The sequence below is a fragment of the Mustela nivalis genome (assembly GCF_964662115.1).
Source record: "Mustela nivalis genome assembly, chromosome: 2".
Classification (NCBI taxonomy): Eukaryota; Metazoa; Chordata; class Mammalia; order Carnivora; family Mustelidae; genus Mustela; species Mustela nivalis.
Window position 1 is genome coordinate 51,438,682 of NC_139021.1, and position 20,077 is coordinate 51,458,758.

The 20,077-nt window shown below is 39.7% G+C and overlaps 1 long non-coding RNA gene across 3 annotated transcripts in view; it reads right to left on the minus strand.

Moving 5' to 3' along the window:
* LOC309859048 overlaps positions 1–20,077 on the minus strand; it is a 207,257-nt gene that overhangs the window by 176,825 nt on the left and 10,355 nt on the right. For all 3 annotated transcript variants that reach the window (XR_014308503.1, XR_014308504.1, XR_014308505.1), the window contains exon 2: positions 1,426–1,678. This is a non-coding gene — a long non-coding RNA (uncharacterized lncRNA). The remainder of the gene's footprint in view (positions 1–1,425; positions 1,679–20,077) is intronic.

Here is a 20,077-nt window from a genome sequence, read left to right on the forward strand (position 1 = left end):
TCTAGAAAAGCACCCCTGGCACAAGTCAAAAACCAAAAATTAAATGTCTCTGTCTTCCCCACAGGTCTATCAGGGTTCCAGGACCAAAGTCACCATTACCATATTAATCACAAAATATTTAAAACACTTTCACTCAAATTAACTAATCTGGTCTTCACAATACCCATAATCCAAGAACCCCAGAGCAGTTCAACAATAACAAAGTTATACTATTCTGCTATTTCATGCTAGTATAAACTCATATTTTTAATTCTTTTGACAAGCATTTAAAGAGGGTTTACTGTGAGCCAGCTTCTCATAAGAGGTGTTACCAGGGTAGAAAGATAAATCTAATTAGACAAAGATCCAACCCTGAATGAAATAAGCAACCAGCCTATATATGTTGGGGGAGATAATAAGTTATAAGACACATGCACAAATAACATAATTTTAGGGAAAACAGAATAGGTGACCTTAGAAAGGTACCAAAAAGGGACATCTGGGTGGCTTAGTCAGTTAAGCCTCTGCCTCTGGCTCAGGTCATTGGATCTCAGAGTCCTGGGATCAAGCCATGTCAGGCTCCTTGCCAGACAGGGAATCTGCTTCTCCTTCTCCCTCTGCCTCTAGCCCCTCATTGTGCTCCCTCTCTCTCTCAAATAAATAAATAAAATATTTTTAAAAAAAGAAAAGTAAAAGAAAAGAGGGGCACTGGGTAGCTCAGTGGGTTAAGCCTCTGCCTTCAGCTCAGGGTCCTCTCTGCTCAGCAGGGAGCCTGCTTCCCCTCTCTCTCTACCTGCCTCTCTGCCTACCTGTGATCTCTCTCTCTCTGTGTCAAATAAATAAATAAAATATTTAAAAAAAAGAAAAGAAAAGGAAAAGAAAGAAAGAAAAGAAAAGAAAAAGAAAGGTACCGAAATAAAAGGTACAAACCATTACCTCAGTACTCTACAAATCTCGATGCTTGGGGATCTTCTGTAAGGTTCTAAGTTCCTAATTTAAGTTGTTCATATAACTTTCTTTGCTTATTTATTCACAACAGTTCTTTTAAGATCTTAATTATCCCATAACACTCTACTATACAACGTGATCAAGTGACAAGCACACACAGTTAGAAACAAGTCAATCCAATCTCCTAGTGGGGTTGTTCCATTTACCAGCTGTTTGGAAGCATTATTTAACCTCTCTTGGAGGCTTTATGTAGTCAACTGTATTTTGTAAAAGTGGCCACACTGATTCTTCTTTTCAGAATCTCGTCTCTCCTCTATCAAGAGAAGTCAATTTCTCCTCCTCTTGAAATTGAGCATTCCTCATAGTCACAGAGTCACTTAACAAACAGAATGTGGCAGAAATTAACACTGCCATAACTTCCCCGCTAGTCATAAAAGTCATCTCTCTCTGCCCTCTCAACACATTCATTTACCTTCTCTCTCCCCTCTCAACACTTACTTTAAAATCCATCCACCATGCTCTTAGGAACTGCAAACTAGTCCATGTGAAAATAACACAGAAGTCCTTCTCATCCACCAGCATCGACCCCTGGACTTGATCCAGCCTTCAAGGGCTCCATCTGAAGCCTCAGATGTTGCAAAGTAGAGACAAGTCATCCTCATCCGAATTCCTGATCCACAGATCCATGGGCATAAAGATGTTCATTTTTGTGTAATTTGTAGCAAAGGTATAGAACACTCCATTTCTTCATCTGGAAAAAACAAAATAAGAACAGTATCTGGAGAGTTATTTTGAGTATTAAACGAGACGAGATAAAGTGTTGAGTTCAGAGCCAGACACATGGAGATACTAAATAAAGGGAATTTACTATTACTATGTGAGTCTCTCTCAAAGGCTCTCCCCTCTACTACATTACACATTATCTTGCCTCTTCTTTTCAGGTCTCAGGTAGAAAAAGTTCCCATTTTGAAAGTGACCCCTAGAAATGTTCAAGAACTACACCAGCCTGTAGTTTATGAGGATCAATGTGGCCTTCAGCGAGTGGTATGTAGCCCTGATTCCTTCCAGTAAACTTCAACTCTGAAGGTAGGAATCAACAGAATGAAAGGAATGGTTAGAATAGCCAAGAGTGGAGCAAAGTAAACAAAAACTCCTTTGTGATAAAGCTGCTTTCTAATTTTGTTTTCTGTTGTCTCTTTGGGCAATATGTTCTTGTCTAATATCGCAAGCATATACATACACACACATGCAAATTCACCGTTTGAAATGAGCACTTCTGTGAATCAAAATCAAGAAAGTATCCAGAGAATCAATTTAAACATTTCATGTTTCTATCTATCCATTCATTCATTCATTGGACAGACCTCTATTTAGCTCCTTGTATATGCCAGAGGCTGTGTAGGCCCTAGGAATTCAATGATGTAGTCTACATGTTTCTACCCTCAAAGAGAGAAACACATGAAAGTCCTTTGTTTTTTGAGTTCTTTATTCTCCCAAAAAATCCTTAACATTTTGCTCACATAAAAGTGTGTTTGAGTGAAAGGAGTAAAGATTTAAAACAAGTAAGTTATGTATTAATGCATTTTCAATTTCTCTTGATAGCCTCCTCTAGTTTTCACCTTATCATCACTCATCGCTATCTTTATCACTGGCACACACATCCACCAACACAGTATGTCAAGTATACCTGCTCTGCCTTATCATCAGTGAACAAAGTTAAGTGATCACAGTATTACCATATGGGTATGAATGTTACAGAGCACAGACTGCTGTGCACAAGATCTTAATAAATACTTGCTAAACAAGAATTAAAGTATAATGCTGATGAACACTATGAGCAGGGAAAATTCTAAAAATCAGGCAAGCTTTTCACAAGGTTCACCACTGCTTCCCAAGGGAGTCATGTCGCTCATCAGGACCAAATCTCCCTGCGTAGCCCTGAATGAGCCCACCCCCTATTAACTACCATAACTCACGCTGCCTCAAAAAGGCAGCCGCACTGAAAACTCGTTGCTGCTTACTAAAGTCTTCAGTATTCGCAGCCCAGGAGTGAATTGGACATCTTTCCTCATAGCCTTGCAGGACTAACGCCATTTTGTCATATATTCCTAACTACTCAAGTCTTCACCAAAAATCCAAGTACCCATGTCACCCTTTATCTCACAACCAAACTGCTTTTCACATCCTTTAATATACCCAATTCCCCTCCCTTGTCCTTCTGCTAGATTTTCACATAACTGGTTCCTGTCATTGTTTGGGTCTCACATCAAATACCATCTTCTCAAAGGTCTTATCTGACCACACCAAGTAGGTCTTATGTTATGCTCTATTAAAGCACTATTTACTTCATTCACAGCAAGGTCGCAATTTGCAATTATAATTTAATTTTTCTGGTTTATTTGCTTAGTGCTCTTTTGTTTACTTGTTTATTACTTATATCTTTCCAAATTAGATAATATGGTCCATAAAAGTCATAGACGATACTCGTGCTGCTTACCACTTCACACCCAATTCCTAAATTTATCATCTGATATGTGCATAATAAATAGATGTTGGGTGAAAAAGAAAACCTCCTAAATAGTTAACCAAGAATCATATCATTACATAAACAGAAACATATACTTTGCTCCATTTCCAGTGCCACTAACTTCACCAGGTGAGCACCATTTCTTAACTGGCTGAAACAACTTTTAACTGGTCTCCCAGCTTCTCCTGCTTCACAATTTTCTTTCCTTATGAATTTGCTCTCTACATAGTAATAAAAGTGATTTATGAAAAGTAAACTTGAAGACAAAGTAATTTGAGAATTCTGCTTTCTGAGAAGAAAAAATTGATCTACTTTTCCTTATTTTTCCCATTATGTACAATTAAAAAACTGTGGACACTATGTATCCAACAAACATTAGAAGACTCTAAAAGGTGAAGAGAAGACAAATCAGTAGAGACTTAGAGACCCAAGGAATGACAGGACGGTGAGTTTCCTGGGCCTTCTTTCTGCCTCAAATATTCCAAATTTGGAGTTGAAGAACTGGCAACCCAGAAAGGCCATTACACACACGCAAAAAGAACTCAAACAAAAACCATATATCCTTGTAAATCTGAGAGGGAGAAAATAGACTTGGAAATGAGAAGGGAAGAAGCCAGAGAGAGATGCTTTTGGTAATAAATATGTGTTTTCCCTTTCTCTTCTCTTCATCCCAGCTCACCTCTTCCTCTTCCTCTAGAATCTGATATTTAGGTTCTGAATCTCCCTCCTCCATTGGCATGCCAATATCTACACTCTCGCCACCTACCTTGACTCTACCACTACCTGACAAGATCCAGATGTCAGATGAAATTTAGAGGCCAGGTATGAACAAAAGAAGTGGCAGGAAAATGAAAGGGCAGATAAGAAGATACGAAATTAACCTCTTAGCTTTCAGCAAGTTTTCAAAGTGCCAATGAAGCAGGGAAAAGAGAGAGGAGAGATCTGCATTAGTGTGCCTCTTCATACTTGAGTATACACTGAGTACTTACAAACAGTTACAAATTTACTACCACATTCAATTAAATGGGGGAGGTTTCCTGAAAGACATGAAAATCTGTGAAATAACTGAAAGAAGAATTTAGTGAATTGCCAAGATACAGAAAATTTAGGAAAAATTGCAAAGATGTCAATGTATCAATTAAACCAAAAAGAAAACTGAGTATTTTTTATTATTGATACAAGGTGACAACCAATGCAATATAAATATATTTAAATATACAATAAAATTTAAGCTGTATTATAATTACACATCAAGGAAAAATGGATATGCTTTTTAAGTTTTCATTTTTTTTTAATTTTTTAAACTTTTTAATTAATTATTCAAGTAATTGCTACCCCCAATGGAGCACTTGAACTCACAACCCCAAGATCAAATTAGAATCTCTACCAACTGAGCCAGCCAGGCACCCTTAATTTTTCATTTTTAAGGTTCAAAATGTAACTGAAACTGAGTGTACTAGGAGACAACTATAACCTTGAAATGAGCATTTAAAATATAAAGTCATTAATGTATGTAATATCTTTTGCATATTTTAATCTAGGCTTTTCAAATTCTCAATACCTTTTTATAATATAAGCTAATGTGAAAATAATATTATATATCTCACAAACCATATTATAGGATTTGTATACAGTATCAGTACCTTATTTTGCAATGCAATTTAGGGCCACTTATCTTTTTCTTCAGAAATAATTGAAATGCTAAATTTTGCCACAAGGTGGCTCTTCCTAGATTTTAAATTAACTGCATCATGGACACAGCTCTAAAAAAATCAACTTCCACATACAGAACATATTATCTCTTACATTTCTTTTAAACTGAATACTTGGCATAGAGCCAGTATCTGGAAAGGAGAAAAAAAAAAATCTTAGCACAATACAATGTATACAACTGAATACTCATTCCATGATGATATATGTGAGTATATATGTACCTGTGTGAAAGAGAGAGAGAGAGAGACTGTTACCATAATGTATACAGAAGATACTCCAGTTTCTGAGTAACTGCAACAAAATGTGATACCTGAGGCATGTCTTAAAGAGAAGGCACCCTGAACAGGTTCTTCCAACACTCTCTTGGAAATTCAGAATAGCTCTTTTTTCACTTGTACAGGAGTACATTTACCTTCAAATGCCAGATGCAGGGTGGAATATGCAATCATTTACTTAAAAAATATCTTTACCCTGGCTCAGTTAGAAGAGCAATGTAACTCTTGATCTCAGAGTTATGAGTTCAAGTCCCGTGTTGGGTTTAAAGAGTACTTAAAAAAAGTTAATAAACATAAAAAAAAATAATAAAATATCCTTACTAGCATTTGAAGGAAGCCCAAAATACAAAATATTTATCATTTAACAAATATATATTGGTCCAGACTACATTCTAGATACTGCAATGGACAATGCAGCAAAGAGGTTAAGAACACAGACCGTGTAGCCAAATTGTGTAGGTTGCAATGGTGGTTTCATTCCTTACTATCTGTGTTATACTGGGTAAAATTCTTAACTTAGTGTGCCTAGATTTTTTCATATATGAAATGGGTATAATAATACAAGGTTCTCATGAGGATCAAATAACTCAATAAAAGCAAAAATGAGGGAGAAGAGTCAAGATAGCGGAGAAGTAGCAGGCTGAGACACATCAGGTAGCAGGAGATCAGCTAGATAGTTGTCAAACCATTCCAGACACCTACAAATCCAACAGGACATCGAAGAGAAGAAGAACAGCAATTCTAGAAACAGAAAATCGACCACTTTCTGAAAGGTAGGACCTGTGGAGAAGTGAATCAAAAGCGACAGGAAGATAGGCTGCAGGGGGAGGGGCCGGCTCCCGGCAAGTGGTGGAGCAGCAGAGCACAAAATCTGAACTTTTAAAAGTCTGCTCCACTGAAGGACATCGTACCAGAGGCTAAGCAGGGATGGAGCCCTCACAGGGACAGTGTGGTCTCAGGTCCTGCGTGGTCACAGTGTTATGCCCAAATTCCAAGACCCCCCCAAAGACGACCACCAGAGTCCAGAGTCAAAGCCAAACAGCAAGGGTCATTTATTACGAGTTCGAACCCAGGCCTCCGCACACTCGTTGCCGGTGATGCTAAGAGGTCCCGAGCTCGGGATCACAACACCTTTTATACACTATTTTTGGGGAGGTAGGGACTTAGCATACACATAGTATCTTGTAAAAAATCACCACATACTGCAGGAAAATCAAAAGGCAACTCTATGATATGACTGGCGTGCTACAGAGCAGGAAAAGGCTGGGAACAGATTATTGGTTAGGTCAAAGGGCTGTCATTCTTCAAACTGCTTAGTTGGCGCTGCTAGGGTATGTGTCACCTCAGGATTGGCCAGGGTCTTCCTGTCAAGCTGCGGGGCTCCAGATGGTTATTATCTCTTGCACCCAGAGCCAGGTGGGGGGTCCAGGAGCAGTCATTCTGTCACGTCCAATTCTGGGTGGGGGTTTCTCTGGCACCAGATGGCTGTTATCTCTCAGCCCAGAGCCGGGTGGGGGGTCTGGGAGCGGCCACTCTGCCGGTTCAATTCTGGGTGGGGGATGTGTGGTTACAGAGTGTCCATAGAAAGTCTGCTGGTGTTTTTCCATCTCCTCATGCGTTAGCAAGCGAAGGCACAGAAGCAGAAATAGCGGTAATGGTTATAATTTTATTCTTTAGGCATCTCAACAGAAGGACCAGGGGTGTGAGTGTAGAAGAGCTTGCAGGTATCAGAGCAGGGAAACCGGCTACAGGGATGCAGCCAAGGAGTAAGCTCTCAGCTCAGGGTTACCTTAAACTGTGATCCGTGGCACAGTCAGGACACTACTCTTTGACTGGGGGCTTCACAAGTAGCAGATCCTGGGAGACCCACCTTCCTCCACTAGAAGAGCAGAGCGGCATGAATCTGCTAGGTTTGGAGAATCCAAACGGGGCTGTGAGCCAGAGAAAGAAACACTCGGTCACAGGCCAGTGGGCATGTAGTGCAGTGGGGACCTGGAAGACAGGAGTGATTGACCACTTTTCTCCAAGGGCACACTAAGGAGTGAGGCCTTGAGGTCTTGGCTCCTCCAGGCCAGACATTGGGAGGCCACCATCTTCATTCCCATCTTCCAGAGTTCTATGGAAAGCATTCAGGGAACAAAAGCTCCTGAGAGCAAACCGGCAGATTACTTAGCCAGGCCCCTGGCAAGGGTGGCACAATTCCACCTCGGGCAAAGACACTGGAGAATCACTATAACAGGCCCCTCCCCCAGATGATCAGCAAGAACATCCAGCCAAGACCAAGCTTACTGATCAAGGCGAACAGCAGAATTCCAGAGCTACAGGAAACAAAGCATGGAATTCACAGCTTTCTCACCATGATTCTATAGTCTTGCAAAATTAATGAAATTTTTTAAATTTTATTTTTTTCTTATTCTAATTTAACTTTTCCTCTTTCCTCTTTTAACATTTTTAACTATTTACTTAAATAATACCTTACTAAAAAAAAATCTTTTTAAACTTTCATCACTATAGTCTTATTTTATCCTTCATTATATCTAACTTTATTTTTTGTATACATACAGGGTTTTGTTGTTTTTTTTTTCTAAAAACTTTCAGGATACAATTTCTTCATCAAAAAATACCCTAAATCAAGCACAGGGCTTTGTTCTACTCTCCAGCCTGAGAAAATTCTCTCTAATTTCTTTTTCTTTCTTTTTCCAACCAACATATCTTATCAATTCCTTTTTTAGAGTTTTTAGGGGTTTTTTGGTTTTTTTTTTTTTTACTTTTCATCTTTACAGTGATATTCCATCCCTTCATCATGTTTACTCTAATTTTTGTATATATATTTAAGTTTTTCTTTCTTTAAAATTTTGGGAGGTAGTCTCTTCTAAGAGACCAAAATATACCGCAAATCAACTGGGTAGCTCTGTTCTATTCACCAGTCTAATATATATACATACATATATATATGTATATGTATATATTTTTTTCATTTCGTTTTATGCCTTTTCATTTCCCCCTGATTTGGGGTCTCTTCTGATTTGGTTAGTGTACACTTTTCTGGGATCTTTGCCACCCTTTTAGTATTTTATTCTCTCATTCATATATTCGTATCTGGACAAGGTGGAAAAACTCACCAAAAAAAAAGAGAACAGGAAGCAATACCAAAGGCTAGGGGCCTAATCAATAAGGACATTGGTAATATGTCAGATCTAGAGTTTGACAATTCTCAGGGTGTTAGCTGGGCTCAAAAATGGCATGGAAAAAAAAAATTAGAGAAACCTTGTCTGGAGAATTAAAGCCCTTTCTGGAGAAATAAAAGAACTAAAATCTAACCAAGCTGAAATCAAAAAAGTTATTAATGAGGTGCAATCAAAAATGGAGGCTCTTACTGCTAAGATAAATGAGGCAAAAGAGAATTAGTGATACAGAAGCCCAGATGAGAGAATAAAGAAGCTGAGCAAAACAGAGACAAACAACTATTGGACTATTAAGGGAGAATTCAACAGATAAGTGATACCATAAGACAAAACAAAATTAAAATAATTGGGATTCCAGAAGAAGAAGAAAGAGGGGGCAGAGGGTATATTGGGGCAAATTATAGTAAAGCATTTCCAAATATGGCAAAGGGAAAAAGCATTAAAATCCAGGAGGCACAAAGAACCCCCCTCGAAATCAATAAAAATAGGTCCATACTCCATCATCTAATACTAAAACTTACAAGTCTTGGTGAAAAAGAGAAAATCCTGAAGGCAGCTTGGGACAGGAAGTCTGTAACAGGGGCGCCTGGGTGGCTCACTGGGTTAAAGCCTCTGCCTTCGGCTCAGGTAATGATCCCAGGGTTCTGGGATAGAGCCCTACATTGGGCTCTCTGCTCAGCGGGGAGCCTGCTTCCCTTTCTCTCTCTCTCTCTCTCTGCATGCCTCTCTGCCTACTTGTGATCTTTATCAAATAAATTTTTAAAAAGTCTAAAAAATAAAAGAAGTCTGGGGCGCCTGGGTGGCTCAGTGGGCTAAGCCGCTGCCTTTGGCTCAGGTCATGATCTCAGGGTCCTGCGATCGAGTCCCGCATCAGGCTCTCTGCTCAGCAGGGAGCCTGCTTCCTCCTCTCTCTCTCTCTCTCTGCCTGCCTCTCTGCCTACTTGTGATCTCTCTCTCTGTCAAATAAATAAATAAATAAAAATCTTTAAAAAAAAGAAGTCTGTAACGTACAATGGTAAAAATATTAGATTGGCAGCAGACTTATCCACAGAGACCTGGCATGCCAGAAAGAACTGGCATGATATATTCAGAGCACTAAACGAGAAAAACATGCAGCCAAGAATACTATATCCAGCTAGGTTATCACTGAAAATAGAAGGAGAGATAAAAAGCTTCCAGGAAAAACAAAAACTAAAAGAATTTGTAAACACCAAACCAACCCTACAGGAAATATTGAAAGGGGTCCTCTAAGCAAAGAGAGAGCCTAAAAGTAGTTGATCAGAAAGGAACAGAGACAATATAAAATTACAGTCACCTCACAGGCAATACAATGGCTCTAAATAATATCTCTCAATAGTTACCCTGAATGTAAATGGGCTAAATGACCCAATCAAAAGACACAGGGTATCAGAATGGATTAAAAAATAAAACCCATCAATACGTGTCTATAAAAAACTCATTTGAGACCCAAAGACACTTGCAGATTTAAAGTGAGGGGGTGGAAAACAATTTACCACACTAATGGACACGAAAAGAAGGCTAGGGTGGCAATCGTTATATCAGATAAATTAGATTTTAAGCCAAAGACTATAATAAGAGATGAGGAAGGACACTACATCATACTCAAAGGGTCTGTCCAACAAGAAGGTCTAACAATTTTAAATATCTATATAACTGATTAATACAAAATCAAAGAAACACATCGACAATAATACAATAATGGTAGAGGACTTTAACATCCACCTCACTGAAATGGACAGACCATCCAAGCAAAAGATCAACAAGGAAATTAAATGACACACTGGACACTGGACCAGATGGACATCACAAATATATTCAGAACATTCCATCCCAAAGCAACAGAATACACATTCTTCTCTAGAGCACACGGAACATTCTCTAGAATGGACAACATCCTGGGTCACAAATCAGGTCTCAACTGGTACCAAAAGACTGGGATCATTCCCCGCATATTTTCAGAACAGTGCTCTGAAGCTAGAACTCAATCACAAGAGGAAAGTTGGAAAGAACTCAAATACATGGAGGCTAAAGAGCATCCTACTAAAGTATGAATGGGTCAAACAGGAAATTAAAGAAGAATTGAAAAAATTCATGGAAACAAATGAAAATGAAAACACAACTGATCAAAATCTATGTGATACAGCAAAGGCAGTCCTAAGAGGAAAGTATATAGTGATATAAGCCTTTCTCAAGAAACAAGAAAGGTCTCAAATACACATGAGATACACCCATGAAAGAAATTGAGAGAGACACAAAGAAATGGAAAAATGTTCCACACTCATAGATTGGAAGAATAAATATTGTGAAAATGTCTATGCTACCTAAGACAATCTACACACTTAATACAATCCCTATCAAAATACCATCAATTGTTTTCAAAGAAATGAAACAAATGATCCTAAAATTTATATGGAACCAGAAAAGTCCCCAGATAGCCAGAGGAATGTTTAAAAAGAGAGCCAAAGTTGGCAGCATCACAATTCCAGATTTCAAGCTCTATTACAAAGCTGTCATAATCAAGACAGTATGGCACAAAAACAGACACATATATCAATGGAACAAAATAGAGAACCCAGAAATATACCCTCAACTCTATGGTCATCTAATCTTTCACAAAGCAGGAAAGAATATCCAATGGAAAAAAGACAGTCTCTTCAACAAATGGTGTTGGGAAAACTGGACAATCACATGCAGAAAAATGAAACCTTACACCATACACAAAAATAAGACTCAAAATGGATGAAAGACCTCAATATGAGAAAGGAATCCATTAAATTCTTGAGGAGAACACAGGCAGCAACCTCTTCAACCTCAGCCACAGCAAATTCTTCCTAGAAACATCGCCAAAGGCAAGGGAAACAAGGACAAAAATGAACTACTAGGACTTCATCAAGATCAAAAGATTTTGCACAGCAAAGGAAAGAGTCAACAAAACCAAAAGACAGAGGCCAATGCCTCTGCCTTTGGCTCAGGTTGTGAGATCCCAGGACCCTGGGATCAAGCCCTACATTGGGCTATCTGCTCAGCAGGGAGCCTGCTTCCTCCTCTCTCTCTGCCTGCCTCTCTGCCTACTTATGATCTCTGTCTGTCAAATAAATAAATAAAATCTTTAAAACAAACAAACAAAAAAAAAGAACTTATTAAACTCAACACCTAAAGAACAAAGAACAAAGACATTTCTGCAAATAAGACATCCAGATGGCCAACAGACACATGAAAAAGTGCTCCACATCACTCAGCATCAGGGAAATACAAATCAAAACCACAATGAGATACCACCTCACACCAGTCAGGACAGCTAAAATTAACAAGTCAGGAAACGGCAGATCCTGGCAAGGATATGGAGAAAGGGGAACCCTCCTACACCATTGGTAGGAATGCAAGCTGGTGTAGCCACTCTGGAAAACAGCATAAGGTTCCTCAAAAAGTTGAAAATGGAGCTATCCTACAACCCAGCAATTGCACTACTGAGTATTTACCCTAAAGATACAAACGTAGTGATCCAAAGGGGCACATGCACCCGAATGTTTATAGCAGCAATGCCCACAATAGCCAAATTAGGGAAAAAACCTAGATTTCCATCAACAGATGAATGGATAAAGATGTGGTATATTTATACAATGGAATACTATGCAGCCATCAAAAGAAATGAAATTTTGCCATTTGCAATGACATGGATGGAATTAGAGGACATTATGCTGAGTGAAATAAATTAATCAGAGAAAGACAACTATCATACGATCTCCCTGATACAAGAAATTTGAGAGGCAAAGTGGGGGGTTTGGGGGTAGGGAAGGAAAAAATGAAACAAGATGGGAATAGGAGAGAAACCCTAATTAATTAAGACTCTTAATCTCACAAAACAAACTGAGGGTTGCCGGGAAGAGGGTGGTTAGGTTATGGACACTGGGGAGGCTATATGCTATGGTGAGTGCTGTGAAGTGTGTCAGCCTGACGACTCACAGACCTGTACCCCTGGGGCAAATAATACATTATATGCTAAAAAAAAAAAAAAAAAAAGCAAAAGTAAGAAGAGTTCTTTCCTTACTGAGTCATTTCCAACAAAGAGAATGCAGTGACTTCCAGGGCTAGTTAAAAAAAGGTGATACAACTTCGCTGTGGTTCTCTTTTTCTTAGGATGCTTACCCTTGGAAACTAGTCACCACATTGTAAGGAAACAAGAAAGTGGAAGCAAGTAAGGGCCATGTCAAGATGTCTGGCCAAGAATCCAACTAACGTTTCAAGCAACAGTGAGCATCAACTGGCAGACATGCATACGAACAAGCCCACAGGTGACTCCAGGTCCTAGCTTTCAAGTTTGAAAGGTGATGCTAAGTGTTGCTGAGTAGAACAGGACCACACTGTCTCTACTCAGTCCTACTCCGTCGCACTTGCATAACAAAACAAATTTTGTTATTGTTTTAAATCACTAAATTTTGTCATAGTTAGTTACTCATTAATAGAAAAGCAGAACAGGCACTGTAACCAGAAGACCCAGTTTCTTCCTTCAAAGAGTAGTACAGACCAGTGAACAGGGTCAGTATGACCAACTAGAAAAAACATGGACTTTGTAATCGGGTTGTCCACAGTCCTGATCCTCTCTGCTTATTGCTAACCACCTCCCAACCTCTGCTTCTGAATCTGGAAAAGCATAGCAGTAATACTTACCCTCTAAGGATTGCTATATACCCCAGTAAACCATCTCTCTGCCTCCAGTATTATCTCTCTCCTATTTATTCTGGGCACTAAAGACCCAGTAATCTGTCTGAAATGCAAATTTGATCCTGGCTTCTTTTCCCCTGTCTTCCCATTTCCCACTCTTGACATTCAATTTCTAAGCTCCTCAAGCTTACTTTCAAGGCCCTTTGTGACCTGGTCTTCCTTCACCACCTCTCCTCCATCCCGAGCCTTCCACAACCCTATACTTTGTGGTATTTGCTCTGTGAACTTTTTCTATTTCTCTTCTGACATTTTCAGAAAAGGTATAAAGGATAGGGTAGGTCTTAACTATGAAGTTCTTAAAAAGGTGACATAGGGATTTCACACAGAATTTCACATAAAGCTACCTAAGCATTCCCTTTATACAACCATCCTTCCCCTGAAGGTTTTCCATTCTGAGCAGCAAGCAAAATCATTCTCTCTTTCTCCATACAGCAGTCTTACAATCAGGTAACTCCACGGCCCATTCTGTCCCGTTCCCCAAAGGTACTACTCCTGATCTCTAGACTTCCATGGAAGCCCAATAGCCAGCCAAGACCTGAGCCAAGGGTCAGGTTCCTAGACTCCTCTCATTTCCTCAGAAAGGAAACATACACCAAACTTCCTGGGAAAAGCAGCCTTGGCTCCCTCTTGGCTGTTTTCCTTTTAAAACAAAAACAAAACCCCCACACAACTACCATGAGATATCCCCTTACCCTTGTCAAGATGGCTAAAATCAAAAGCACAAGAAATAGGAAATATTGGTGAGGATGTAAACAAAAAGGAACACACTTTTGGTGGGAACACAAACTGGAGCCAAACTGTAGTTAAGTAGTGTGGAGGTTCCTCAAAAAAATCAAAAATAGAATTACCATATGATCCAGTCATTCCACCACTGGATATTTACCCAAAGAAAGCAAAAGCACAAGTTCCAATAGATATATGTACTCCTATGTTCATTGCAGCATTATTTACAATAGCCAAAATATGGAAACAACCCAAAAGTCCATCCATAGATGAATCAATAAAGAAGATGCGGTATACATACAATAGGCTATGACTCAGCCATTAAAAAGAGTAAGATCTTGCCATTTGAAACAACATGAATGGACCTACAGGGTATAATGCTAAGTGAAGTAAGACAGACAGAGAAACACAAATACTATATGATTTAGCTCACATGTGGAATTTAAGAAACAAAGGAACAAAAACAAAAAGAAACAAACAACAACAACAACAAAAAACAACCCAGACTCTTAAATATGGAAAACAATTTGTTGCCAGAAAGCACTTGAGTGAGGGAGGGGTAAAATAAAGGGAATTAAGAATGTAATTTGATGAGCACTGAGTGATACACAAAACTGCTGAGTCATTATACTATATACCTGAAACTAATATACCAATGTGTGCTAATTGTACTTTAAAAAAAAAAAAAAAAAAATACCAGCAGGGCACCTGGGTGGCTCAGATGGTTGAGTGTCTGCCTTCCGCTCAGGTCATGATCCCGGCATCCTGGAATCAAGTCCCACATCAGGCTCCCTGCTCAGTGGGGAGCCTGCTTCTCCCTCTCTCTGTCTCTCATGAATAAGTAACATCTTTTAAAAAAATCAACATATTATTAATTATGCAAAACCCCTAATAAGCAAGATTGACTCCCTCTACCTTAAAGTCAAGGCTGTAAGAGGAATTGTCCATATTCATACATTCTTAATATTTTGCTCCTAATACACTTGACTCCATCATTCTGTTTTTCAACTTCAGACCTTAGGAAACACTGTTCTACCTGAAACACCCTCCCCTCCTCCTTCTTATCCCCATTCCCTTCACCTGCCTAACTTTTTTTTTTTTTTAAGATTTTATTTATTTATTTGACAGACAGAGATTACAAGTAGGCAGAGAGGCAGGCAGAGAGAGAGGAGGAAGCAGGCTCCCCGCTGAGCAGAGAGCCTGACACGGGACTCGATCCCAGAACTCTGAGATCATGACCTGAGCCGAAGGCAGTGGCTTAACCCACTGAGCCACCCAGGCGCCCCCACCTGCCTAACTTTTAATCATCCTTCAGTCCTAAACTTAGAGGGTACTTCCTCCTGACTCCGGGCTCGATCTCACAACCCTGAAATGATGACCTGAGCCAAAATCAAGAGTCAGACACTCAACAGACCAAGCCTCCCAGGCATCCCAGTAACAATCCTGTTCTGATGTGAATACTATATCTCTTGGTTCAGAGGATGGCAACCCTAAGTTCTCAATAAATACCTGAAATGACGTATATAAAGTGGCTAACACAGAACCTGATACTCAATGCCCAATTCCCCCCTTCACATTTCCTTTCCTTCTCCTAACGCCCTCCACGTTATTCCTTTGTTCCACAAGAAAGTGACGCCATATGATAACTGACTCTCTGCCGCAAGGCTTTAGAGTTTTGTTTTATCTTGTAAGTGACTCGGCAATAATAATGGATTCTAAGCAGGTGAATTACAATCCATGTAGATTTGTGTTACAGAATGCTCAGTCAGGAACAAAAGTAGAGAAAGAATGTCTGGCATCAAAGATACCAATCTGGGGCTAATTGCATTGGTCCAAGGCAATATATGCACACGCCTGAAGGAAGGTATTTGTAGTGATGAGGAAAGAGAAAACAGTTTTGAAAGGTAATTTTAGAAAACAAATTACTGCTTCTGACAGGGTGTAAAGGACAGAACAGTGAAAATCTGGGACAATTCTCAAATTCCCTGCTTTGGTTGATTTGGTAGGTAAGAATATCATCACAACCAAAGTAGAGAGGGGAAGAAACATCAAGGGAGAGAGGAGGGAAACACTAAAGAAATGATAGCTTTAAAGTGCTGATGGGACATTCAAGTAGAATTATTCAACCAGCTTTTAAACATAGACCTAAATGGTGTGCTCCTTCTTTTTCTATTCCACAGAAGATATTTCTTCATGCCTAAAGAAGGGTAAACCTGGGGTGGAGATCAACTTTACCGCATCTCCAGCTGGACTTCTGTCATCACCACTAAGCAGCCACAATAAAATCAGTGCCTCTCCGTCTGACTGGCTGGAGGAGGAGACCAACTCCCTCAGTCTATACTAGGCACCCCCCAACCTGGCTTTCCACAAATGAATATAAGCTGATCTTCACTGATAAAGAATTCTTCAAAACCATCCCAGTCTTTCTCTAAAAGCTACACACAGCTTTACCTATTAACTGGGACACAATCCAAGTTCTTCTGCCTCTTATCTAGGATTTGCATATATTCCATATTCCCATCATTGATCTCCCCTCATTATGTCATTAACTCTCCTTGTAGAAAATAATACTGTTTTTCAGCATCCCCGTTCCATTCTCCCTTCCTAACCACAACCAGACTTTTCAGATACCCCATCCCCTATGCAACCCATGTACTTAGGGTAAAACTGATTCAAGGTCTACCTGAGGTAGACCTTGGTTGACTTAAGCTAGCAAACAGGTTCTATTCCCCTGGCCACAGTCACTGGTGTATTGCTGATCATGTGACTTAAACAGTTTAATTAGAATAATTCTCAGGACTCTAGCTCAGAATATCCAGATGGAACTTCTTTTTCCCATAAGAATAAACAAGGAAACATATATACTTGATTACTACTGGCAGCTCCCTACATTGTGAGGTAATGAGCCTAACATCATAGGAAACAAAACAGAATCATTAAGTCATCAGATCACCCAAACCTAAAATCTGTCCTGCTTCTGGATTTTTCTGGTAATTGTGTCAATACATTTTCTTATTAATGTTTCAGCACGTGTGTGAGCCAGATTTTCTATTATTTATTCCCCCGAGTCATATGAACTATTTCAGAACCTGGTATTAAAATGTGAAATGAGCTGAAGGAGAGAAGCATGGTGCAGGGCACATCTCAGGCTGAGGAGCTGACCATCCTGATAATAAGGCTGAAAAATTGTTGGCCAATCTGTTAGCTCTTGTGATGGGAAAGGAACAGCCTCTCTTCTTTGCAAACATTGCCTTCTCCAACAGGGCACACCATCTTCTCTCATTAGACCCCCTATAATATCACTTGAGTGACCAATTCTTTGAACTGGCATCTCTCAACAAAAATTTTAAAGACTGTTGGCACCAACTGCTTGTGCACTGTACCCTTAGGACATGGAGTACTTAGCAATTTGCATCCTCAGCTTTGAGATTTAGCTGCCATAAGGGACAGATTTCATTTATACTCCAGTTGCATATCTTTACCACTATGTATATATCTATCTATACCCACAGCCATAACCATAGCCATACATATACTTATATCCATGCTTATGACTATATCTATTTACCTACATGCAGACCTATATCTATGCATATGTCTGTGTTTAAGTCTGTACATCTACCTGCACACATACTATGCTGTTGTAACATTCGGGTTGTTATAGCAAGTAAATGAGTTAACATATGTAGGTGCTCAGTGAATAGTAACTGAGTCAATGAAAGGTGCCTGTGACATTTTAAGTTCTCAATAAAGGCTAGGCATTATTATTTGTATTCATTGTTAATAAAGCTAGTAACAACTGAGAATCCCAACTCAAGCTTGCTTATCAATAAGGAAATGTATTATCTCAAGAGATAATTTTAAGACCAGAAGTAAAAGAGACTCTAGGTAGAGTAAAATTAAAGGTTAAGGGATATCGTCAAGATGCTTTCCCCCTCTTCACTCCGCCATCCTCATATTGGGTTCATCCCAAACTGATTGCCTTGCAGTTGCAAGATGATTGTGGATAGCAGTCAGGACTCTGTGCATCCTTGTTCATAAGCATTTGAAGAGAAGAAGAGAGTCTTTCTCCCCAAGCCTAGGAATTAAGCATTTGAAAAGAAGAGTGTATTTCTCCCCAAGCCTAGGAATTAAGTCTTTCCTTTTTCTTGGCCCTTCTTTTGGCCCTTCTCTTCACTTCCCTATGTGGCAAGCTGTCAGAAGTGGCTCCATCCAATTTAAGAATAAAGAAATTTTAAAGACAGACTAACAGCTCCCAGAATATCTGGGAAGCTTAGGACAGCTAAGAAAACGGCCCAAGACCAAAGCACAAAACTAGTCTTACAAGGAAGCTGTGACCACCGAGCACTAGACCCTGTACCCTGAACCACCAACACGGAAGGCCGGAGAAAGGATTCACATGCTTAGTAATGCCAGGAGCATACATCTATACCTTAGCTGCAAGGGAGGCTGAGAAAGCAGATTATCTGGCAATTTGGAATTTCACAGTGGGAAGTGTGTTCTGAACTCTCACCTACATACATAAAGCAGGAAATTCCTAGACACAGAAAGAGATTCAGATAGTTGGCAACCACTAAGGTCCACTGCAGACAGAACTATTATAGGAGCTTCTGCCAACTCAGCCACCCACATGGTGGCTTTTCCCGGGGAAAAGAGACTTCATGAACAAAACTGAAAAGTCTTGCTCACCAAATTCTGTAATATTCCGGGATTCAAGCAAAAGTGAAAGAAAAGTTCCCCATTGCACTTGGCAGCAGACTGCTGCCCTATGGGTCCCCAGACCAGCAGAGGCAGACAGCATTACTGGAAGACCTCCAGTTTGTTTTTGTGGTATGAAGACCTGGACTCAAGAGACACTGAATTAATCTCTGTGAGTGGAAAGGATGGTGTAGAGCTGTCAAGGCAAGCATGATTCAGCTGGCGGCAAAAGCAGTGACAGCTGCTCATCCAGCAATGGTGACAGGAAACAATAATCAGAACAGATTCCCTGGAGCATAGAAGATATCCCTTGAGGACTCTAAGGTTAGGCAGGAAAGGAAAATTTACAAGAGACTAGAATTCCTTAAAATGAAGAGGGAATTTGAAATGAGCAAGACTTAGGTGTTCGTGTTAAAATCTAGTGTCTCGGAGACATGTGGATCACACATGTGATGAAAGAAACATCTGACATCTTGTTTCCTGGAACTGGAGCTCTGAGGAGGAGGAAAAGGGAGCACTTTGCTAACTAGTTTCCTTTTTCTCCTACTGAACACGTGAGGCAGGTTTCCTGGAATCCTCTGCCACCCAATTTTTTCAAGGTTGTTTTCTTCTAGACATTCCAATCTCAGCAATTAAGACACATTCTCAGAGAAGTCTGATTTGATACCTCAATGTATAATTGTTGCACTTCCCCCAGCCCAACCGCTCTGATGATATTATTCTCTTTTATTTTCTTCAAAGAATATAAATCTAGCGAAATTCTTAAAACTTCTTATTATGTTTATTGTCTGTCCCCACACAAACATTCACCAGAATGTGAACTCCAGAAGAAAGTGGCTTTGCAGAGATTGTTCCTGATGAATTCCTGTAGCCTTAGGACAACAATGGTAGGCACATATGATAGGCATTCAACAAATACTTGTTCAATGAGTATGAGTATCTGACTCCCCACAGAGTTGAGGCTATTTAATACCACATAAAAATTAAAACTTTATATCTATAAATCTTTATTTCAAGTCAAACAACCCAGTCTCTCATTATTACATAGTCTCTATATAAAATCCTCCCTACTTTTTCTGTCTGGGGCACTCCTTTTCCCAACTACACTTCTCACCACCCCCCCAACCCTCCCCTCCCAGACATATGCTTCATCTGGTTGACTCCTTCCCAATCCCTCTGGTTTACCCAGTCTTTCGACAAGGAAAATGAAAGAAGTGAAACACCGGAATCAATACCAGAGAGCAAATCAGAAAGACAAGAGAGAAGCTGAGGACTGAACAGGCACA